The 26,313-nt window shown below is 36.9% G+C and overlaps 1 protein-coding gene across 5 annotated transcripts in view; it reads left to right on the forward strand.

Moving 5' to 3' along the window:
- Positions 1-26,313, forward strand: part of LOC117423071 (myocardin-like) — a 174,238-nt gene that overhangs the window by 26,383 nt on the left and 121,542 nt on the right. For all 5 annotated transcript variants that reach the window (XM_058989893.1, XM_058989895.1, XM_034038477.3 and 2 more), the window contains exon 2: positions 6,408-6,464. The gene's annotated coding sequence lies outside the window, so the exon portion shown is untranslated. The remainder of the gene's footprint in view (positions 1-6,407; positions 6,465-26,313) is intronic.

Here is a 26,313-nt window from a genome sequence, read left to right on the forward strand (position 1 = left end):
TAGAAATGTGTACGGCATCCTTTGCTGAAGAACAGCTTGGCTTCATAAATAAGATATTCAGCAGTGTGGTTAAGCAATGCAAATGCCAATAAATAATGCTTTTGAGAGAAGGCCCACCACAATTGCTACTGTTCAGAGAAAGCTGCCTGTTTTTACAAAACTGATTGTCACTTTTCCAATTTTTTTTTTCTTAATTTCTCCCTGGTGAAATGTTCTGTACACTGTGAACATTACAAAGTGAAATTCAAAACCAGCACACTCATGTGTTATTAATAGCTTTAATAAATCTGCACGTGCTTCTAGATTTAATTGTAAGACAACAGCATATGTCAATATCAGATAATGTTATTGTGCATTGTCAAAATGTATCGGTTAAATGAACAAAAGTGCTTCAGACTGACAGGATTACACTTAAAATCCCAATCTAATTCAAATTCATTGGTGTCGGGTTATAATTGTGGCCCTGGCTCAGATAATGTGTAACAGTTTAACACACCATTTACACTGTGATTGCACTAATTAAGATATTAGTAAAACTGTGTTGTGTGGAGTGGTGTCTAGTATTTAAGAGTAGTGGTCTGTGAAGCAGTCAAAGGAATTCTTGACACTTGCTCTGCTCTGTTGTTTGAACCCACAGCCTGCTTTGACTTGCCAATTTCATAGGAGTTGTAGGTCTTGCCATGAGTTTTATAATAGAACATGCACCCTTTTTATTTGAAATTTATAACTATTTACAGTAACTTATTACTTTGAAGAAAATATATAAATATTTACTTCCCAGGCACCGTTTCCATTGCACTGTGAACGTGTGGTTTGCAGTGCGCAGTGAAAGGGCATAACACAAAGTTCACGGTTCAAGTTCTTTTTATTTTCTGTTTCCACTCTCCTTGACCGTATAAATAATAAATGCTGGCTCTACCCAACTATGGGTATTGCCAGCGTATAAACCAAGGGGTTGCAGTCCCGAAATAATACACACAACACATAAACAGACACGTCTCTGGACAGTGCTTGCTCTCGGTGCAGGTGTGGTGCTTGATCCAGGGGTGGTTGCTGGTGTGCAGGTGCAGTGAAGTCCGGACTTATGGCTGGCTTGAAACGACAGCTCCCGGATATGTATAACAGCCATCTGGCAAAGACAATGATACACAGTTATTTGCAACAACTAATTCACTCACTGTTTTCTCCGTCCTTGTTTCCTCCCATTAACCACAACAAAGGAACCGATTTACAGCGTCACTTCCCCCTAAAGTACCCTCAGCCCCGCCCCTTCCGATAGCTAGTCCAATCACGTCTCCTCCAATTCATGACAAATTTTACCGTACTAGGGCGAGGACTCCTGGTACCGTAACACCATCCCCTTCCTGAATGGCCGGCTTCCGACCTGCCCCTGGAATGAACTGCCCAACCATTTAGTATGAGGCACGCAGTTCCTGTTGTACAGTGCTCTCACAGGTCGAGAGGGAGGTTGTTGATTTCGAATCATTCGCTCTCTGTCGCATGCATATCACTTTTTTTCCGGTTTTGTTAGGCTGCAGCTTTAAAATGAGCTAATGAACCCACTCGTTCACTTCTCTGAATAACTGCAGTTAAAAGTTACTGAAAAATGTAATCCAATTACAGCAATATGTTTCATATACTCACTGACACTGCTTCCTGTGCAATAGATAAGTGTCCCACATGAAACGTAACACTCCATTTGCTGCACAAAGGACTTTAGGTGGTGTCAGGTGGGATGATTATAGTGCTGCACACACTGAGTGAATCTACAGTGGTATGGCAGGATGTATGTGATTTCTCCAATTCTAACCAACTCTGAAACTAAACAATCTCCAGAAAAATAAGGGACTGTCAAGAAAGCTGCTATGTTTCTAAAAGCATAAAACAATTCTGCACATTCCTGGTAAAAGCTGTAGGTCCTATGGCATTCAAATCTTGTATCCTGCAATGTTAAGCGCAGATGACCTCATCTCATAATGATTCACAGGAGTAAACAGTTACTGTGAATGACTGGCAGACCTTTATCTCATTCTTAGGCCATAACAGTTGTCTTTTCCTAGAATTCTGAAAACATGGGATTTGTTTCATTAAATGTTTTGTCTTTAACTTTGAACTGCAGATGACTCCATGTTTAGGTTATAGGGTTTTATCCCACGCCTGTGGATGATTGATTATATATGTATGCATGCATTGACGATTGGGTACGATTAGTTCATTCAGGAGTTAAGTGATCAGATTTATTTTCTTAGTGCAAAGGTGAACAACAGCAAGTGTGTAACGGTATATGCATTATCTAAAATGCTACCACTTTCTACATGTCAAATAGCCCCAATGTGTGGAGGAGATGATGATGATGATGATGATGATGATGATGATGATGATGATGGTGGTTTAATACCACTTGCTGCTTTATGTAAACGTCCACCCACAGTAATAACTATGCTGTCTCCACACTGTCTTTCATTTCAAAGTCAGAAGTTTGCCAGTTCACATTCTCCACTCTTTCTTGGGGAAACATTTCTGTTGGCAGCCTGTATGACTGACACTGATTATGTGAACATTCTTACCATCTGAAAGTAACATGTTTATATATGCATGTTTACTTTGCAGTTTGTTTGTTTTCACTCATTTTATTAAGTCCAATGTTTCCCGTTGAAGAGGAGGTCATTGGAGCGAAGCAGTTCTTATTAACTGTTAACCTGCTGAGAGAAATGCTGAGCTTGGACAAGCAACGTATGCGGTGTTTCACGGTTTTGTGCAAACTGGGCTGTGCCTCGCAAGCCTTGATTTGTACAAATGACATCCCTGTAATTGTGATACAATTGTATTCTATAATTAATTTAATTTGCATCTTTAAGTCAATTTCAGTCAGGATTGGCAAGACAGAAGATATGACAGGCTTTGGTTAAGGGCAGTGCCTGCTTGGCTGGCATGTGTTTCTACACAAATTGCTTCATGTTTGAATGAAGGCATTAATCCTGAAGGAATCATTACTCCTCCAAAACAACTTTATTACTGTCTATGGTGAACCTTCACCCTATTGAAAGTGCTATGGTCACTGTTTCTGCTTGTTTGTCCAACCTTTGATATTTAATTACAATACTTGTACTAACCACAGCTCTTTATAAAGTCTTAACGGTTTGCACCCTACAGTATATTTGTTTGAAACCTTTTCTGTGATATGTATTGGGTATTTGAAAGGAAAACCGTATCAAGTAGTAACAGAAATAGTAACAGAAGGAGGGTTGTTTTCAGAGTGATAGTGGCCAGAAAGCTTTAATGAGGGAGAAATGGTGTGCTTACAGCTAAAACTACCTTACATAATGTAAATAAACTGATATGCCAACACTCTGGTTTCTGAGTGCACAGAATGCTAAACTATGAAAGAATGTTAACATTTACCCAGGTGTCAAATCTTTGTGTAAACGTAAACATGATGGAGGGACATTGCAGCTTTACAATATCCTGACGACAAGTTTATTTACAGTGCGTTTTTATTTTTTGTCTACAATCTTCAAAAAAGAAACATGAAACTTCTCCCAGAGTATAATCCAATATCTTTGCCAGCTTTGCAGAACTAAATTTAAATCAAAGTAATTTAAAAATGAAATTAACAGTTCCGATTTTTTTTAATGGTATAAAAGATATAAAAAGTATACCTCTGGGAGTTAACCTTTTTTTCAAATATATTTCGAATTATCTTAACAGATAACCGAAGGTTAGACAGTCCAGTTAATCAGCCTTTTTCCCTGGTAGATCTACTTTGGGTTAACAGTCATTAAGTAGGGGGTGGGAGCAGATAGTGTCTAACTAATTTAATTTAGCATTTGGAGATAACTAGTAAAAATGTTGCTTTGGGTCATGTCACGGGCTCCGAAGCATGGCAGTCCTCTGGGGAAGCAACACATTTTTGTTGGAAAGGAAGGAACTGAAGGACTGGTAAAATAACCTACCACTAACAGCATTATTTAAAAAAAAAAAAAAGTATAGTACCAGATATATATTTTTTTTAAATAAAAATACATACTTGCTATAACATGTGCTTTGTTCAAAACTGCCCACGTGAAACTTGCTTATCAAATATACTTAGACAAGTAAGATATATTGATTTAAATCTAGGCCAGAAGAATAATCCAGACATTAAAAAGTACATACAGTAATCCGTCACATATCCGCCCTAACTGTTTATCAGCCATGATCAACCTCTTTAGCAACATTAGTTTTATTATTGAACAGAGAAATTAGTTCAGATATTGTAGATCCTATGTTTTTGTACACTGTGTTGTATGTGCTCCTTGCGCTGCCATTGATGGTAGTGTCCGGTGAGCTGTTCAGTGTGTTGATATGTAAATAAATCCTGTTTGCCTGCGGGGTGTATAAACTTTAGCCGCTGCCTGTCATTCAGCAGTGAATGCACGCACCCACACGGCAGCATTAATACCCTGCATCTTTCTAAACAAGGGATTTAGAGGAGCTCCCTAGTAAAAGCTGAATCTCAAAACAATAATTGTAACTATTGTTATAGCTGTGATTAATGGTATTTAAAACAGGATTCATTCATCCGACTTTTTACATATCTGCCCTAACTCTGGTCCCACTGCAGTCGGCTATGCGACAGATTACTGTAATTGTATTTATGCTTGTAAATTAATCTAATGGAGCTTTCAAGAGATTCCAAGATTCCGTTCATTGGGGAGGCGGGGAGGCGGGGGGGATGACAACATAATTCCTATTGCCAATTTAAACAATGTGCCTCTAATTTATCTGAAATTTGTCCTTTGGGTCTGACAGTGTGGGAGCCATGTTTTGGGGTATGTTTTTATCTATTTCTGTTATTGTTTATTTAATCTTTCAATTACGGAAACTGTGCTGCTAGACCAAAAGCAATCAAACATCATGGGCATACACAAGTATTTTTGGCTGCAGATTTTGTTACCAAGTTGCTTGCACTAAAGGCAATAGCCCTGCCTGGGGAGTCTCTTCCTACACTGTTGAAACTTGATAAGGAGAACTGTTCCCATGGTGATTTATCTCCCTAGGTGTCAACTATGCTGCTTGGTAATATAGGGTGTACTGCATTAAATCATTTTCTCACCCATGCATCATTTGTGGTCTTTGATTTACAAATCTTTTTTTTTTCCATTTTTATCACATCCTTGATAGTTATTTTTAAAAACAGAGCTCAGCAAGGTTCATAGCATTATGTTCTGTACCAAAGATTATTACAAGACGCTTCTAGTTAGTTCCCAACAAGGGTTTTTGCGTCATCGATGTGAGAGTAAGACTCATTTTATTAGTCTAGCCTTCTGTACCTGTGTGAGCTTCCCTGCCGACAGTTGTGCAGTGATGGGCTAGCTGAGTTAATTGCTGCTGCTAACTAGATGCAATGAGTGATGTGTGGTATTTTATCTTTTTTCCCCATTACAGGAAAACTTGCACAGGCGAGACTAATAGAAATCTTGTAATGATCTTAATTAGAGAAACGTTGCTATGAACCATGCAGCGTTTCACAGATGTAATTAAAAAAGGAGAACAAAACAAGAACTGAAACCAATGATGCTTAGGTGAGAGGATTATTTCAATGTTGTCCATCCTATTTATTTTCATGATTCTAAGGGATGTTTAGGTGGGCTAGCAACAGGGAGGTGCATCTCCTTATATTTGATCAATTTACATAAAGGATACCATTTTCATGAAAGTGAACACTACAGAGCCTTTCTCTTATTTTGTCTGTATCTGCCCAATATGATCTAAAGAGACTCAAATATTTGCATCTCAATATGTCTGACAATGTATTTCAAACATATGGGAACATGTTGATTTATTATTTTGATACGAAGCTCCCAGCCTCCTCACCAGGTTTTCTGGTGTATAAAAAAATTAAACAATTACATGACTTTAAGGAAACAGTGTTTGAATCCTTATGGAAGTCTGCAGAATGTAACTCTAATGTTGGTGACACTGAAAGCAACTTCAGTTAAAATGTGTTTTCTTGTAAACATGTGATGTAATGTGTCATGTTTTCCCATGGCCTTTTCATACTTCAAAAACGAAAAAAAAAATCGAGAGAGGTTATGACTATTTTAATGTAGTGTTACAGCAAACTATGGGCACACATCCAGCATTTGGAGCTATTAATTATGTCTATCTTAGAAATGTGTGTTCTAAGTATTACCAGTATTATGAGTACAAGTATTGCCAGGGTTCTTATTGTCATTAACCCTTTTAACCTATACATGTGGGTATTCCAACACTTAATCGTATTCCATAAGCATCTGTGCAAGCAAGCCGAGCCTCACCTGTTTCAATGGGCAAATCAAATCATTACACTTAATAGTATCTTCTATGTTTTTGATATGCTTGTAGTTACATATTAGCCATTAGTTAATGGATGCCTTTTCTTTCAGAGGTGCAACCAGCAATTTGGTCTGAATCATCGTGAATCAACAGTGAAGCTGAAATTGGTAAGCTCATTTTTACTTTTTTTTTTTTTTTGTACTGTACGTACATTTTTAATCAGAATGATCTGGGAGTCACGCTGATTCACGGTGCCATTGAAAAGGTGTAAAATTAAACTGATCTAGGCTCTACCAGCAAACTCCACATTTCTATACCCTAAAATGACTTGCCAATACTTTATTGTAAGATTAATCTTCAAAGAGCAACATCTATATCAATGATGCTCTCTGGTAAAGTATTGACATGACCTTAGAATAAACTGAGACTGGTTCTACTTTTCACGAAGCCTCATGTTTACTGTAGATGGCTCTAAATGGCATATTTTAGTGCAATTATCTGTGAATTCCCATAACTAGCACGTTTCTTGCAATTTGTGGTGTTTTGATGTTTACTGTAATGTGAAAGTCTCTCAGTCTATTGGGACCAACTGATGGTAAGCCTATTAAATGAATTTACTTTGAAAACCCATTGTGGGAACTGACTTTAATTTATATATTTTAAATGCTTCTCATGTGAAAATGAGACATGTTTTTCCCCCTATTGGCCACTCTTTTGTCTGCTATCTGCTTTATACACGTTCTAATTTAATATAAAATGTGAAGATAATGTTGTAGAAAGACATGATTACAGTGGAGACATTTGTTTTCCTGATGAATTGTTTGCAATAATGTATTTGGCTTGTATTTTAATGAGGATTGGAGTAAACGCATTACATCACTGCAAAGGAAAACTGAGCACAACTAAATATTTCTGAAAAATGAGGGAAGAGGTTCTTTTGAAAATCAAGGGGCTGACCCCTCCACTGCAGAGGCGTGGCTATAATTAGACTGGTCTTGTGTTAAGAGCCACGGCTGTGTGTTTTATTTGCTATGACACATGCAAAGCTCAGAGACTTGCTACAGTACTAAACCACACATGTGCGCGCCACTTTAAAATAGAGGAAAGAGTCTACTGGTCTATTAGTAATTTTACTAATTATGGTTTACTGAGTAAGTGTTTGGAAACTACTGTGTAATTGGTCTATTTGTCACTCATGTTGTATTAATAGTGCACAAGTGGTATGCAGCGTAGTAGTATTTTTATATATTTATGTACCAACGCTATCACAATAGTATGATCCAATTCACACGCAGGCATTCCGTTGTCGTACAATTGCACAATATTAGCTCCAATGGATTCAAGAACCACACTTGACCACGTTTATTTTCCATTGCTGGTAATGCTGTTGTCTGCTCATGATTCCACTAGGGTAATACACTGTTATTACTGTGTATCAGTATCCCAATAGCTTGTCTATCTGTCTGTCTGTCACACTCTACATGGTGAAGACGATACTGGCCTTGATTTTGCACCAATCTTCACCAAGCTGTAATCATAAACTCATAGCCTCCTGTAGATGTTTCAGGTTTTGTTTGGTAATAATGATACAATCTTGATTTTTATATAAATATTTCAATCTTTTCAGGTACTGTGTGATTGCTATGCCATTATTAGGACCTCCTGTATGTATGTGCACTTGTTTTACTTTTTTGGTAGGGGGTAGTCCAGGTTACACAGTAAGTATGTGTCCAGTTTAGTGGAGAGGCGGCTCTAAAGGCTTTTCTCTGTACTGTGTGTTACCTAGTCAAATTCCCCCCCTATACTAATTAATCGGATGTCATTTCAGTGGCTTTAACCTTGTTAAGTTGGTGGGTGACATGACTAACCATTGCATTTGTGCCACTGAATAGAACCTGAAAGAGATTCTCATAACTTCAAATTTGTTTCAGGTCTGGGAGCACAGTAGTTTTTAGTAAAGGCATGAACTTCATGTGTTGTAAGTAAACTCGCTCCAATGGTCTAGCTGAAATCAAACCATGTGACCTGCGCCAAAGATACCAGGAGGCAGCAGTTTTTCTATAGCGTTGTATTTAACATTTGCTTCTCCTAAAAGAATGATGGTAAGGAATCTTCTTTTAATACACATGAAATTAACTATAATGTACATACTGCATAATGCGTTTTTTATGCTTGCTTCTGATTTGACGTCACTTCACGTCATCACTTTGGCTTTGCATAGAATTAAAATATATTATATATATATATATATATATATATATATATATATTATTTATTTATATATATATATATATATATATATATACACCACCGGTCAAAAGTTTTAGAACACCCCCATTTTTCCAGTTTTTATTGAAATTTAAGCAGTTCAAGTCCAGTGCATAACCTGAAATGGTACAAAGGTAAGCGGTAAACTGCCAGAGGTTAAAAAAAAAAAAAGTTTAGGTTACCAAAAACTGAAAAATAATTTCATTTCAGAGTTATATAAAAAGGCCTTTTTCAGGGAACAAGTAATGGGTTAACAACTTACAGCTGTTCTGCAGCAATGGAAGTAAATTAAGCCTTGAAAGTTGATGCTAACAATTCCTACAGGTGTCCCAACTTTTGTTGATTACTTACAAACCCTCTGTCTGTATAAAAGCAGTGTTGGAACAGACTGTGTTACTACACCCTCTTAAGCATTATTTGGACAGTATTGTACTGCAGGAAGTAGTATATTGCTCTCATAATGGTGAGAAAAAGGCAATTAACAAAGGAAGACAGACAGACCATTATAACCCTTAAAAGTGCAGGTCTTTCCTTTAGAGAAATTGCAAAGAAAGCCAAGGTGTCAGTGAGTACAGTTTCCTACACCATCAAAAGGCACTTGGAAACTGGAGGAAACTCTGACAGGAAGAGGACTGGCAGACCCAAAGCCACAACAGAATCAGAAGACAAGTTTCTGAGAGTCAACAGCTTGCGTGATAGGCGGCTCACAGGACAACAGCTTCAAGTACAGCTTAACACTGGTCGAAGTAAGCAAGTCTCATTTTCAACTGTGAAGAGAAGACTTCGAGCTGCAGGTTTGACAGGTCAAGTGGCAGTAAGAAAGCCATTGCTAAGATGGCAAAATAAGAAAAAGAGGCTTGCCTGGGCCATGAAGCACCGCCAGTGGACTACTGAAGACTGGAAGAAGGTCTTATGGACCGATGAATCAAAATTTGAAATCTTCGGTTCATCACGCAGGGTTTTTGTACGCCGTCGAGTAGGCGAAAGGATGGTTCCTCGGTGTGTGACACCAAATGTCAAACATGGAGGAGGAAGCGTGATGGTCTGGGGCTCTTTTGCTGGACCCAGAGTCGGCGACTTGCACAGAGTGAGTGGCACCCTGAACCAAAACTGCAACCACAGCATTTTGCAGCGCCATGCAATACCCTCTGGTATACGCCTAGTTGGTCAGGGGTTCATCCTACAGTAAGATAATGACCCAAAACATACCTCCAGGCTATGTCAGAACTACCTTAGAAGAAAAGAACAAGACGGTAGGCTTCAAATCATGGAATGGCCAGCACAGTCTCCAGACTTAAACCCCATCGAGCTGGTTTGGGATGAACTGGACAGAAGGGTGAAAGCAAAGCAACCTACAAGTGCAACACATTTGTGGGAACTTCTGCAACAGTGTTGGGAAGAACTTTCCGAACAATATTTGATTTCCATTGTAGAAAGAATGCCACGAGTGTGTTCGGCTGTTATATCTGCAAAAGGTGGCTAGTTTGATGAGTCAAAAATTTAGATTAAATTTTGTTAAACAAAACGATTCCATGATTTCTTTTTTATCTCCAATTGTTTATTTGTTCTATGCTTTAATTTCAGAGTACATTGAGACATTAAACTGCGTAAATTTCAATAAAAACTGGAAAAAATGGAGGTGTTCTAAAACTTTTGACCGGTAGTGTGTGTATATATATATATATATATATATATATATATATATATATAATATTATTACACACACACTTATATACAAGGCGCCTTACAAATTGTTTTTAGAGAGTTGTCCTTACATGGAAGAGTTGAGCAGAGCATCTAGGAGGAATCTGTTGTACCAGCTCTGAGTCAATAGTGGACTTCTGCAATTTGATTATTCAAAAAACTTCTTTATAAGGGGATTTTGCTTTTTTTTATTTTAAATGGATACAAGAAGTCATTACTCATCTCTTACTGGTTATTTATATATATATATATTTTTTTTTTTTTATTTTACTGTAACTTACTCAACCTAAACCCAGGTCACATAGATATAAATATAACAAAGCATATTGTCGAGTAAAGTATAGTTATTTCTTGATGTTTGGGTTGAAGGGTGGCTAGATAAAGAAATAAAACAATGACAGGGTTTATCTAATTAATTAGACTTTTTGTCCTAAACAATTCTTTAAAACCAAAGGTATTTTCTCAAGCAGTTTAAGTAAAGACACTGTCAGTTCTGGTAAGGTCAGTGTTGTATGACTGCATTGGCTTGAGCTCAGAGAGCTGCATAGCATGAAGTGTTTACTGCAATAAGTAAATGTGTGTGTGGTTTGCTTTGTTGTGTTGCCAAAAGTTAAGACACTCGGTGTGAATATCTATGAGGGTCATTAGTTTATAATGCAGTCTTAGAAAAAAACATACAGTCTAGTAATGAATATGGGAATCCTTCATTCTTTAATACTAACAAGCAAACACGCTTCAAAACACACATTGTACACTAGTATCTTTATCGGGTCATGAAGTACAATACAGTTTTGGAATGTCCTGTTATTTGAACAGGCTGAATAATATATATTTTATATAGTATTTATGATCAGCATATGCTTAATGTTTAGAGTCCTGTCACTGCTCTGTTCCATGTTTATTTTTTATTTTATTTATGTCTATCACGATTTAAAGCAAAGAGAGAATGCATACAGGTCAGCTTTTAAGAACTGTCAAAACATTGGAGACCTATTATGGAAAGGTCAGTTCATAATAAAGCTTAGTGAAAATGTTGGGAAGAAGCTACAGTATAATATAAATCTAGAGCTATTTATCCAGTGTTAATGGACAAGATAGTTACATTGGTCTTGTTCACCTCAATGGGCCCCAGATCCAGTTTAAATAGTAGGAATACAAATTAAGTTTTATGTATTAGTGTTGATAGATGAAATGGTAGCCGTATTATTCCAGAGATGATAGACAGACGAGGAGGTGATACCTTTTATTGGACTAACAACAATAATTAATCACAAGCTTTCAAGACCTCAAAGGTCTCTTCTTCAGGTTATCCTAATTTCACTAGAAGAAGAAACCTTTGCTGTGTTAGTGACAGAGGACCGGCATACACTCGAACCTTTGAGTCATGGTGTAAGCTTGGGCCATGGGGCTGTGCAAGTGAAAACAATAATGCGCTGTTTTGCTTTCCTTGCCTGCTTTTTGCTAAGGCTCGGGGTGACACTGATGCAGCATGGTCAAGAACTGGAGTTACAGACCTGCAACACTTGAGAACTCAAGAGTTCCTGAGACATGTGAAATGTGTCTAGGTATGTTAGAGAGAGGGAATATTGCTGTCCAGCTTAGAACTGATTACCGAAATGCCATAAAGAAGCACAATGAAGAAGTGTCTAAAAACCGACACATACTTGCACGCATCATTGAATGCATAAAGTTTGAGGTCATGATGAATCAGCCTTCCTGGTTTGTTTCTTGGGCTGGTAGATTTTGTTTCAAAGCTTGATCAGGCAATGGAAACTCGAGGAAGGCCACAGCCTTTAAATGCACCTGTAAGACCGTTCAAAATGAACTTCTAGGCTGCATGTTAGAGGTTTGCAGGAAAAATATTGTGAAAGAACTGAAACAGACTGATTGTCACTATTCATATTGATTAAACCAGTGACATTACACATTTCCCAGAGTGTACTAGTTTTTAGGTACATTGCTCCCAAACCTGGATGTGTTGAGCGATTTCTCTGGGTTTACGGAGTTGCAACGTGGAAATGCTGAAGCTATTTCTACTGCCATTATGCAACAGCTAGATGCCATATTCACAGAAGAAAGTGAAAAGGCTAAAATAATCGCACAGAGCTATGATGGAGCTAGTGTATGTAATGCATGGCCAGACTGGTGGGGTCCAGAAGTTTGTAAGGGAAAAATATCAAATTGCACATTCTGTCCATTGCTATGCCCATCAATGTAATCTAATAATGGGACAAGCAGCGAATCAAGTTTCAGTTTTTTCCAGACCCTTTTACAACTTCTCTCTCTCTCCAGAGAAAACTGCTGTTTTTGGATGAAGTTGTAAAAACATTACAAACTGCTCCACAAAGGTGGAAGTTTCATAGTGGAGCAGTGAGGACAGTGTTTGAACAGCGCAATCACCTGTTAGTGTTTTCAAACGATTAGTGATTCAGGAGACAATGACAATATCAGTTAGACAAGCTAATGGTTTTTGCCATAGCCTCGTGGACAGAGTTTCTATACCTCCTCTTCTTTTTCCAAAAGATAATGATGAAGGTGGATATTGTGTATGGGGAAACTCCGGGCAAGGAATATTACCTCTGATGCAAATGAAGCGGTAACTCAATTTGTTCAACACATTCAAGACATCGGTGCATCTGGTAGAGACCTGGAATCCAGCCTCCCCGAGAACCTGCCACCAATGCCAACAAGACGAAGGGACCCAAATACCACAGAAGACTATGACACAGCTGCCATGCAAATTTCTGACCATCCTCTCTCACACAAAGCAACGGTTAGCCTACAGAAAGCACCTTATCTCTGCAAAATTGCTGCAGTGACCTTATTTGATGAATATCAGGTTTCCTGGATGGTGTACTAGAGAAACAATTCAGGCATATCCAATTCTTAGTAATACTTTCCTTATGCATTGACTTATAAACAGTTTATAAAACAGAAGATTTTAAAAATGCTGAAAATGCATTAAGTATGCTTGAACTGTTGATATATAACAACTTGGACAGAACATTTCCAGAGATTACAAAACTACTGAAGGTAGTTATTACCATTGAAAGACATGCTTGCTGACCTTCCTGATTTCAATAATAAAGCAATTGAAAAATTTGCCACGATAAGACATCGCAGAGCAAACTTTTTGTATCGCATCCACAAGAAACGGATCCACTGGACAGTGCTTCTACCACTAAGGGTGGCCCCCTGGACCCCCCCCCCCCCCCACCTACATCTGAGGTGTGAACACCCTAAAATTTTGTTCACCACTGCATGCACCCTACTTATTTTTTCAAATGTTATTTTGGATTCTGGGCTGGCATTAATCAGCCTCTCCAAATGGCTGTGTTTGGCATGCGTGTTCCAGGTGGGAGTAGTTGAAGGGTGGAAGGTTGACTGCTTATTGCTCAATCACAGATTAGCACTTTGAATAATAGAAGTGAAAGCCACTGTAACAGGATTCTCAGCTTCTGTAGTCACATGGGATGCTCGACTAGGTTGCTGTGGGTGTGGGAATTAGGTGGGTAAAAGTGGGAGTATTCTCATTTTGATAAGAACAAAAGATGCAATTCAATATGTAACATATTTTTACTAAGTTTTATTTCACTCCTGAGAATTCTACAAAATCCAAGCAATGGTTATTCCCATAGAATTGGACAACAATCAGATGTTCTGATATTTTGTGAACTGAAAGCTTATGGTTTTCCTCAGTGGCACAATTTGGCACAAAGGTTGAAGAGCTTTAGATTTGGGGTTACCTTTGATCTCAGAAACCAGACAATAAGCTTACCCATGTTCTACTGCTGGGACTGACCAAATTAGTCTCTTGTCTTGGTTATCCATTATTGACTCACACAGTATTTTGTAAGCTAAACTTGTTGTACTGCAAAGAAAAATAAAGTATGCTATCATGTCTCCTGGAGGACAAATGCATTTTCTTTTATTTCTAATATTACACATTTAAGCGCTGTTTTGATGCTGCTGTGGAAACCATAACTTAATTAAACGAGCTGTCCTTGGGTGCAGTGTGAAAAAGAGGGCTGCTATTGTATTTTCTCAACCCGTTCTTGAGTAATGTTTGCTACACTGAGTAACTTAATGCTGTAACGGTTAAAGATGTTGGTAATGGCACATATTTTTATGGCTGTCACAGAATGCTTTAATCTGCCATGTAGTGTTACTATTTACCACAAAGCAAGAAGTGTCACTACCTTAATGATAACGTTGCAGACCTGGTTCTTTATACAGCTAGCAATCTGAGCATAACAAATAATAATAAATCAAATCTATTTACAGTGAAGCCACACTTGAGGCCACCTGAGGGACTGATACATTGTGGCTTACTGTACTACTGAAGGTATATAGAATTTCTTGTAACAAATGAATAGAATTTAGATTATTAAAAGTTTGTTTCTTACAGCATAGTTTTTTAGCATGTCAGTCTAAGAGAGGTAATGTAACAGAAGCTTGAGAGTACAGATGGCTGCCTTAACACTGAATACACGGGTGGTCTTAATACTGAAGGTGCCACAAGTCAGGACTGTAAACTACTGAGATGGCATAAAGTGCATTGTTATGTTTTTTAATTTGCTTTGGGTTTCTCCGTTATTTTTTATGGAATTGAGTTTCAACTTGTCAATCATATGTGCACAGAAACGTAGGTACATGGAATAGATTTCTATGTATACCAGAGTTGGTCAATTCCATTTTTTCAAATTGTATTTCTAATCCAAATTCCCTTTTAATCAATTCAAATGCCTATTCCAATCATTTTGCAATAAAGGCTTTGTTGAGCAAACAAATACTATATACAACTTTAATGAACTTGTCAGGTAACCTGATAAAGCTTGTGGCATAAACCTCGGTAAAGACTGCTGTAAACGGAATAGGAATTGGAATTGAAAAAATGGAGTTGACCCCAACTCTGATGTATACACACTGTAGATTTTTAATGTGTGTATCATTTTATTGCACTATATTTACAATGCAAAATAAAGTAAAATACAATCCTACTGCCTGCCTTGTTTGATCTAATATTAATCTGATAAAAGGTTCCCATGGTAGAATTATGCCAGCAATCTGGGCGTGTCCTGCTATAGACTTATTTTAAACCGTAAACTCATGGGAAAGATATTTCTGGATTTGTTCCCTTCAGGCTCTGAAAAATGTGGCAGCTTTCTAGTAGCAGGTGCAGTATCGTAATGAGCCTAAAATAGTTTATAAGCTAAATAGATTTAAAAAATAGCTGCTGTTTGGGAATACAAATACAATAAGGATGTAAGTGTTATTACAACGACAACAAGCAACATATGTGAGGGTTCTGCAAGTATTGTGAAAAAAATACTCTGTTGATAATAGATTTGTCTAAGAGACAAAATAATTTACAAACAAGGCCATTTGGTCCACCAGTGCTCAGTTCCTAGTACAGCAGCTGATTGATCTCAATACTTTGAGTCTTAAGGATTCAATGATTCAGCATTGACAATGTGGCTTGGTCGCCCATTCCATACCCTCACTACTCTCTGTTTTAATGAAGTATCTCATACCCTCTGTCCTAAGTCTGTCTCCACGTCATTTCCAAATGTGTCATCTGGTCCTAGTCTATGTGCTGAATCTAAAGTATTGGCTAACGTCCCTCGAATCCTCCTCTGTTCTAAACAGATTCAGTTCTCTCAGCCTGTCTCCATGGGAGTATTCTGGTTGCTCTTTTGGTCTAGAATAGTAAAGGGGTATGCTTTCCTAATGTGATAAACCAGTTGTTAGTATTTGTAATGGTTGAAGTTACAAACAGAATGTTATTGAGTTAAATGTTAACATTCCACTGGGTTCTATTTTAATTGTCTAAACAGTGGTGGATCTTAATACCATTCTCCTTAAACGCTGCTGTATGGTGGGCCTACACCCGAATGATTAATTTATGTATGTAACTGCAGAGGTTTGCATTTGTTTTGGACTATTGTTTATTTTAATGAAAACTAAGTGTTACATTGCATACTGCAATCATACACTACAGAGGCCTCGTGGGAGTGCCAGCAAGCTGCCCTGTCTTGTGCCGTCCATTATAAAGGCGGAATGAAAATATACATTAGGTTAATGCAATACTAGTATATGGACATAAGTCACTGTGCAAACACTATTCAAACCACTATGCAAAATGGACCAATAGCCTAGGACATTGGGAAACATCCTTAATTATATATCAGTAGTCGCAAAACTCGCACGCCATCCGTAATCCCTGGTAAGATGCCAGAGAAAACAACAAAGATGCTTAGAGACTTTGTCAATATGACTTATCTAAAATGTGTTAATCATGCCGTGAATGCAAATGAACAAGACAATCTTGTTGCTTCAGTCTTTGGGATCTTGTACTACAGTGTGGGACCCCATTGCTTTTTGAAGTTGTATCAAAAAGGGTCTTGAATGAACTAGGTTGCATTGAATATATACAATATAATATGAAAGGTATCCAGCTCACCCCTGTAATCAGCATTAAGGTCCATCTGCAGTCCCAGCATGCTGCCAACCACCTTTTTTGTTTTGCTTTTTGAAACCTGTTAAATTTGGATGCAACGTGACATAACTCATGTATCCCTTTTGGTTTAAATAAAGAAAACAAACAAAATGTAAACTGTTCTAAAATGTTTACCAGTTAAATCATTTGGTAAAGTCAAACTGTTTTAAATTCTGTGGTATGCATGTGTTACAAGAAATTCTATGTATTGGGGACCACCACCCTATTAAGTCTTCATTTTATCGGTCATTTCACTGACCTTTTTACAAGACCTGTAAAGAAGCCAATTTCACAGATCACAAACTTTTTAAAACAGAATTGATTTAAACAGAAAAATAACAAACTTGTTACTAGAGCCTAATCTCTCCAAATTACTAGAATAACTAGCGGGTTTGGGAAATACAGCAATCATTCCCGGAACAAAATAGGCCTGTGGTCTGTTTTTTTTGCTCAAATAAGGGTCCTTAAGTGTATTCAAAAGTACTAACAGTATGATTTTATAGGATTAAATGGGGGACAGGAATAGAAACAGACTGGTATCTCTTATTGGACTAAATTCCAACTTTGTGGGGTTTTACTACAAAAGGGCATGTTTTACAGTATGAAGGCAAAAAGATCAATACTACGATCATCATGACATAAACCAAAAACATCACTTAAAAAAAACTTGTATATGTCTTGAGCACTGGAACATGTGGCTGGGGTATACACAGGACATCCTAAAAAAAAAACCTTTCTGAATTAATACATTGTCTACAAGGGCAAGAAAGAGGTTATACTACACGTCTCCTGTGTGATATATCCCATAGTGCCCAATTTGTTTATAATATAGAGGCCTGTCCATTTCAAGAAATATTGATTTATATATGTCACGTTTGGGACATTAATTCTGTAAACAGTAGTGTCAAGAATTTCTCTCTAGTGCGTATCAAATATTATGGCAGGCACTTAATGCCATCTATAATTAGATCCATATTCATGTCTCACCTTTTAAAGCCTGCACTTTGTATGGGTTCTTTTGGATTAAGACCTTTGGTGTAAACCTATACATTTTGCAAGTTTATTTATTTAAGTGACTGGATTATTTAAAATATAGCGCTTTTTTCATATATACAAGGTACAAATATTTACGTGCGGCTTACGCATTAGTATGTAGTTTGAGATTCTGCTTAGCATTACCAGTGTTATTGGTGTTCTTTCCCACTTACAATGACCAGGAGCCAATTCAATATTAATATAATGAAAAGTGATTTGAATTTGGTTTATTTAAAATTAATTCACATATGTAAAGATTAACAAAACTGAAGACTTTATTACATGTCTTTTGCAGTTTGTTTGTCAATTTTCCAACATTAATTTTCTCCTTTTCAAAAAAACAGGAGCGACTGCTTTGAAAACATGCATGCCAGGGACAGTAAAAAATAAAATAAACTTTCTGTAATGTAAAAAGTAGATTTGACCACAACCACTCTTTTAAACCACTGTTAGTGAGGTTGGTTTTCACAAAGTCCCCTTTTAACAATTTAAACAGACATATTCATATCTGGTTTAGATCAATTGAATAGACCCCGCAGTCTATGTAATGATCTTAACAGTAGTGGGTTGAAATACTGCCGCTAAGAAACTCTCTATAGTAATCCAGCTTGGGTGTTCCCCAGGACAATGTATTCAGCCACTTATTAACATCACAACATACAATAAATACAGTGAAATGAGGTCTGAAAAATCAGGCCCATACATTTTAGGGTGGTGATATTAAGACCCTGCCACAGTTTAGACCATTAAAATAGACCTCATGAAAAGTCAGTCTGGTGGCTGAGGGGTCTGTGTTAAATAGGTTCTGCTGGTCGCTGCCCAGTTCCCAGTGGTAGGCTGTCTGTCCACAGCACCAAACCAATTGCATGAAGTCTAGGATTGGATAGGCATGTAACTGAACAACCTTCACAATCTGTGGAGAGGATGGTCCCTCCAGGACAAGGAGAGATGCATTGGAAAGGCTGTGTGGTGAAGCTTGCATTGCGTCTGCTCGTACTGAATCTGCTATCAGTCCAGCACATTGCAAAAGCACTAGAAAAACTCACAAGAAACATTCTGATTCTATTGCATTCACAAGCAATTACTGGAAAATTACCCATTTGGGTATTTCCACTGTGTGAGGTCAGAAAAAAATGCTACAATTTAAACACTTTCTGTAACATCAAATATTTTCTTTTTACTCCATAAATGAAATTTACTTCCATATTTGCGTGCTCCTCAACCATATGCAGAATATGCAGCTTCAGTGAAGAGAGATTTTTAACTCCCGGGGAAAATAGTTTTTTATGATTTGCAAGAAGTTTCTTGTAAATTTATAAATGCAGTTAAAGAGCGTGGTTTTAATAAAAAAAATAAAATAAAAATAAAAGATTAATTTAATTCTGCCTCTTTTGAAATGTATACCCAGTTTCTGTAGACCTACATAAAATAAATTCTGAGAAACAAAGGGTATCTTGACATTTAGCAAGCGCTGCAATATGTGGAAGATGGTGATCACAGATGAAATAGATAGAAAGTAGCTCTGGGAGCTGGCTGACCTCTGTGACTTATTCTGTCCATTTTTGTCTTTCCCACACAGCGCAACATGACACAATCAAAAGGGCTTCTATATATATATATATACTATGCTGTACCATTTATCTGGCCAGTTTTAAGCCAGCAGTGCAACTATAATTTGTCTAGTATTACAGGGATTTTGGGGGGGGGGGGGGGGTCATGTTTTCCCATTTATACTTGCCTGAAGCATGAGTAATAGTTCAGAGAACAGTCATTTGTTTGTAATGTTACAAGCTATGCATGACAAATATGCTGCTGTTAAATAAACATTTTAACCAAGACATGACATAATAAAATATTAAATAAGCAAAGTTGATCCTGGAAATGCAGTGGTACTTGATCTTTCTTTTGATGATTTAAGAATAGTGCTATGAAAGTTTGTGTTCTCCTACTGGTGTATACAATACACATTGGAAACTCTCTTCCATTTACTTTCATTGACATTCCAGATCACGTTATACTGTGATAACAAGATACAGTACAGTATCAATAAACAAATGTCACAAAGGCTCCCATGCACAGCACGCCACCAAATGACTCAGAAGCAGCAAATAACTTTTTTTTTGTTTTTCAAAATATTAAAATCCAGGACTTAAAGGACAATCCATAGCTCATGTTGCTTATGAAATATAAAACAAGAGGAAGCTAAAACGCATTGAGTGAATTAGATTTATCTACAGTGCTGTATTAGGAAGACCTCTGTCACCACTGCGATCACTCGACATACAGTAGGCTGTAGTCATCGCATAAGTATATTTTTCTTATGGAGAATTCCGAAACAGAACTCTGTCTCAATCCAAATCAATCACCAGAAAGAGCTATTGCTGGCCAGAAGTACAGCAGTTGATACATGGAAAATCCATTGTAATAAAGCCTTCAAGGTCTCCTAAAAACAAACTTACTACCTGATATTTTCTTATTTGTACCGAAATCAAGGATACAATTTGTACTAAATGTTTCAATTGTGGTAAAATGGCTGCTACAATAGCACGAGACGTTGGTAACATGTTGCTAGTACCAGTGTGTTACCATTTCATATCTCTGTACATTTTGTTTATTCCTAATCCATTGTATGCAAATGGTTCCACTAGGGTTTCATTAGGGTAATGCAATGTTGTTGGGTTTTTCCATTTTTTGTAAGGGATTGCATTGGTCTCAAGACTAGACTTAAAAAAAATAAAAAAAATTGGTGTCTGTGTGGCTCCCTTCTTGAAATATGGTGCCAGTTATGACCTCTGCCCCACCACATCCCCCTCACCAAAATGTGAGGCCTTCATGTTTCTTTATAGCCCCTACAAGTTACGCTTCCAGTTTTTTTTTTTTTTTTTAACAAGACACTGCTGACCCATTTCAAGCTGTTTTTTGTTAGTAGCCAATTGGCCTTTTACCATGTGTTCAAGTAAAACACAACAAACCAGTTCCTTGCTTGGAGAAATATTAAAGATGTATATTAAAGCTCCATACCCAGAAAACATTTAAGAAACATTACAGTTAAGTGCTTGCTGTGTTACCTGAACAAAGATGCTATTTTTGTTTGGCTTCAGTGGAGCTTGCAAGCCACATGTATTACTACTGCATGTGGCAGCAGGAACATGTTTAGTTCATTGAGTGACAGTGGCATGGGGGCTTCAGGAAGGAAGAGAGTTTGTTTGCCAGCAGTGCTGCTGAGCGTTATGGAATATAAACAAACAAAGAGTCTGGCCAGGTACAGGTCTTGGTCACTTAAACAGACATACTGCGAATGAATGTACTGTAGTAAACAATCAATCGGGAATAATACTGTATTGAAATTATAATACTGAACACAGAAGTGGGGCACTGAAGTGCAGACTGAGGCTTTGATTACGTTGCTAGGACGATTTAAGGAGGAACAGTATTATTATTATTTTTTTAAATTGTATTTCTGCTTAGAGGCACACCTTTTACTTGCATCATTTCTTTAAAGGGATGGCTGGATTGGTGATTCAGCAAAACTAAAAGGTCTACTGAGCTTGAGACACATTTCAACTTGGCAACATGCAACTTCTAGGCAAGTCTGAATAACTATAATTATTTTACCACCATGAAAGCCTGTTTTGTTGATTTATTGAACCTTTAATGAAAGTGTAACTCCATTCAATAAACAGTGTACTCTCAGTAAACATTAAACCAGCATCACGGTTGGTTGTTGGTTTCCAAACATGGCTCCAACCCATAATTGCACACTTTGTTTTTATAGCATGGTCAAATGGAAGAGCGGATATGCCTTACTTTGCAGTGTTCTGAACCTTTGCACATCTGGTACCAAGATAATACTGTACCCTAGTGTATTGTCTATGAATCTAGTGTTTACTAAGTCTAACTAGAATAACAGTTTACACATTACTAGTGTCTATTTTACCCACAGACAGGAACCTGTTGTCCTATGACTACAGTATTATATACTGCTTACTGTTATTATGTTACAAAATGCAACTATAAATCTTTCTAATCATTAAAAAACCTTTGGCACTTTCTTTCAAAGTTCCTTTAAGTGGCTGAGGTATGTGACTGAAGGGAATTCTGAGAGTTGCAGAGGTCTGTTTTTTTCAGGCAGGTGAACAACTGTATGGATATTGGAAATGAAGTAGAAGCTCAACATGGTATGACTGTCATGAATGGGATTTGTTTGGGATTGTCCTGGGATACGGCACACAACTGGTGCTGTAATTGGCTGAAAGATCTTAAGCAGTCTGATAAGTCTTCATACAGTACCTGATTATACATACACATCACTTCTTTAATACCGGACTGTAAATATCTATGCTATATTTTTAAATTCCACTTTGAAAATTACTGTATTAACCATTTCTGATTAGTCACATGTTACTTGAGTTAGTAACCACATTTATAAATGAATAGCAGGCTCAGAGCAAATATGTGTGAAATAAAGATCTTGACATTTCCTACAAAAGTTTTGTGGTGCAATTGTTGACCTATCAAAGTGTCTCTGTGATTGATGTGAAGAGTAATAGAACTTCAGGGACCTCCCAAGCTACAGCCTTGTATTAATCTGTTTTTGAAATACAGCCTTTGATGCAGCAATCCATACTTGGTTCTAAAGAAAAATTCTCCTAAAGCTGAGTTGAGCAGCTACTGTCGTAAATACGTAAAGTATTGACTGCAAACCAAGGAACTGCTAAAGGCAAATTCTCAAATCCTTGTCCAGAGTTCCACATCAAGCAGATAAATGATTAGGGTGGTTTATACTGCAAAGTGTATTCCAGTGATATCTGTGTCTCTTGCATATCTTAATTGGCGCCAGCATGGTGACACTGGAACATGGATTCATGCTAGATGTTGCACAATATAGCTTAACTTCAAAAGCATTAAGAAATGCACAGACGATAAGATTAATGACATTTTCAGTCTACCGGTGATATTCATCAGTTTCAGCTTTCCTTTACAGTATTTTACTACCTCTGCCTGGTGATACCATTGAATAAAAGGCTAATGTAATGTTTGCAACACACTTTGAATTTGCGGAAATCATGCACAATTACATTACAATTGCCTATGATTTTCTCGTTCAAAAGCATTCCTAAAAAAATAAACAAAAAAAAAACACACAGAAATAAACAAGAATGTAAATCCTTTTTTTTTTTTTACACTTTTACAGGGGGGAGACTTCAGAGTTTTTGGCTGATACTTACTCGGTGTGTTCTTAAATTGTATGTGGGGACATAATTGCTAAACTTCATTCACTACCTAAATATTACACATACTCGCATTGAGCCACATTTTTAATTAGCCTTGATCTTGCATTATTTAAGTATTGTGAATTTTAGACAAACTTTAAGAATGATTTCTCAACATCTTAAGACAGTATACATTTGTCTAAAATTGTATTACATGTTTGTATTACTATTGCTGTTTGATTAAACAGTTATGCCAACTTTACCCACCACTGTGTTAAACATTGATGTTTTTAGATCTATAAACATTTTAACATCCTTTACTTCCCAATGTGTGTTTACAGAAATAACAGTACAGGTGTTGGTGTAAAGCATCTAAGACTTGCATAAACTCCAGAATTGAACTTGTATGTATACAGTTGTAGTCAAAAGTTTACATACCCCAATAGAAATAATATAAATAGCAAATAATTAGAGCAAAAATCTTTTGTAGCAAAAGTTTTGCTTTTGTGGATGACGAAAGTTACAAGAAATATGTCTACAATTATTTATTTCAGCAATTTTTTTTTTGTAAAACTCCAAAAATGCTAATTAAAAAGTATTCATACCTTGACAAGGAAAATGAAATGAATATACTTTACAGCTGAGGCACCTTTTAGCAATAATAACCTATTTCATTGTAGTTTTTATTGTATTATATTTGTCAATGAGCTTTTGGCATGATTCTTTAGTGTTGGGTGTTTTTATTTATTTTTTTAAACCATTCTTCAACGCAAAATTGTTCCAGTTCATTCAAATTTTTAGGACTTCTGTTATGCACAGCCTTCAGCTCATACCAAAGATTCTGAATCAGATTTAGGTCGGGGCTTTGACTAGGCTATTCCAGAACCTTTATTTTATTCTTCTTTAACCATTCTGAAGTAGATTTTGATGTGTGCTTTGGATCATTGTTGTGTTGGAACATCCAGTTGAGCTTTAAACCAAGTTTTGTAGCGAAGGGTTTCAGATGATTAGCCAGTATCTTTTGGTATGCTGTAGAACCCATTTTACCATGTATTGGAACTATGTAGGGAAAAACAGCCCCATAGAAGGATATTACCACCTCCATGCTTGACAGTAGGTATGGTGTTCTTTTCTTTGTACGCCTCACCAGACTTTCTCCAAATGTAATGACTATCAGTGTGACCAAATAGCTTGATTTTTGTTTCATCACTCCACAAAACCTTTGACCAGAACTCGTATCCATCATTCAAATGCTGTTTTGCAAACTTTAAGTGATTTTTTTTCTTGTGACATTTTCCTAAGAGTGGCTTTTTCCTTGGCCTGCGACTATGGATACCTTCACCATGCAATACTCGACCTATGGTTGAAATGGAAATCCCAGTCCCACTTGCAGCCAATTCACTTTGAATATGTCTGGCAGTCAATCTCGGATTGATATTAACCTTCCTCGCAATTCTTCTATTTGTGAAGAAAGAACCACCTTTGTTTCAGACCGAGGGAGCTTTGTGACGGTACCATGAGTCTTGTACTTCTTGATAATAGAAACAATAGTTGAAATTGACAATAAATAATTTTCTGCCTAAGGTCTTTAGATAGCTCTTTTACTTTTTTCCCATATTGACTTATTGGTAATGACAGTAATCATCCTATGCTTAACCCTTTTATACTCTAAGAATGTTCACCTACAATCCAGCATTTGAGACTTTTCTAGAATTAGGTTCTGCATTGTCTTTAGACAATACTATATATAATTTTTTTAATTGGTAGACCAGTATTGGAAATCCTGTACTGACCCATTTCATAGCCATGTTTCTCATTCTCCTATTCAATTCAGCAATCCTGAATAACAGTGGCCTTTCCAGGTTCACTAACCAAGTTCATTCATCTCTTTCTTGCAGGGACCCTGGTGAGTGAAGTCCTTTGCATGTTGTAATGAGGTGCGAGTTAGAATAGACAGTCATTCTTGGACTTATTGTAACTGAGAGCAAATGAACTGTAGTCTTAGACCACAGAGCCATTTATAATGAGACAGGATTATAGATTGTGTTTATATTAATCTGTATTAAATTGTTCTGTTTTGGATGATGACTTTAAGAATCTTTGTTTTGTAACAGTTTGTTTCTTATTGTGAACTGCAGCAAAAACAGCCTCTAAATAACATGTATCCATTCTTGTTTTTATAGTGTCATGTAGCATATCATAATTCTGAAAGCTTTCTGTATAATTTAGCTATTTAAAAAAAATAATAAAAATTTGAGTAAAGAACATTCAGTAACTCCAAATGTTTAGTTCTGTTCAAGGATGTGGGAAGAGACCTGGATGTATGATATGTTCTTACCCTGAATCATTGCAGGAAACCTCCCTTGCATTCTTGGCTTTAAACACCAGGTTTATCTGGCATCTATAAGAGACACTGTGAGCCTTTTAATCATAATTTGACCCAACTAGTGTTTTCACTCTTGATGACAGAAGTATTCACACTCAAGTGGATAATCGGTTTGTTGCCTGTTCCCTATGTATGTATGTATGTATGTATGTATGTATGATAATTTATAATAAAATGATCTAACCTATGTCTAATCTGTGTACCAGTTTTTTAAACACACATTTGTCTTGTAAGGCATGTGTGACAGGACAGCGTCACTGGCAATGTTGTTTTGACTAGGAAAGGAGACTCGGATACAGAACTTGCAGTTTCAAAGCACTAATGTGCACTTTTTAATTATAAATAATAATTAGGGCTTCTGATTTTCCGTTTTAACTGATAAAACCCGATTAAAACACCCCCGATGCAAAAAAAAAATGAAATCGGTGGATAGCCAATGAACACCGGAAAGCACCGGAAAAACTGTGGAAATGGTTAATCAATTTGCATTGACTTCACCCTTTTCCCATTTAAAAAATAAAACCTACTACACAAATAATAATAAATACATTTCCCAGTGCTGCTGGGCAATGTCCCGCCTTCCTGACTTGCATCTATTATTGATTCGTTCTCGATACTTTAAACCCGCCCCAACTACTGAGTGACAGGACATATTGGAGACTCCGCTTGCAAGATTTTAAACAAGATTACACAAAAAAACCCCAGAAGAATGTACCCGTGACCATAGGGATTTCGCTGTGGAAGACAGCAATGGAAAGAAGGTACAACTTAAGTGTGCAAGTACTGTCGTGTTACTATACATATTTTGACAAGAAAAAAAAAAAACGCGAACCGAAAACACTAATTTCATACAGTATATCAAAAACGAAAGCCCCGAAAAAAACAATTTTACATAACTCGAAAATAGCTAA

Source organism: Acipenser ruthenus, chromosome 17, assembly GCF_902713425.1.
Source record: "Acipenser ruthenus chromosome 17, fAciRut3.2 maternal haplotype, whole genome shotgun sequence".
In the NCBI taxonomy this organism is placed as follows: Eukaryota; Metazoa; Chordata; class Actinopteri; order Acipenseriformes; family Acipenseridae; genus Acipenser; species Acipenser ruthenus.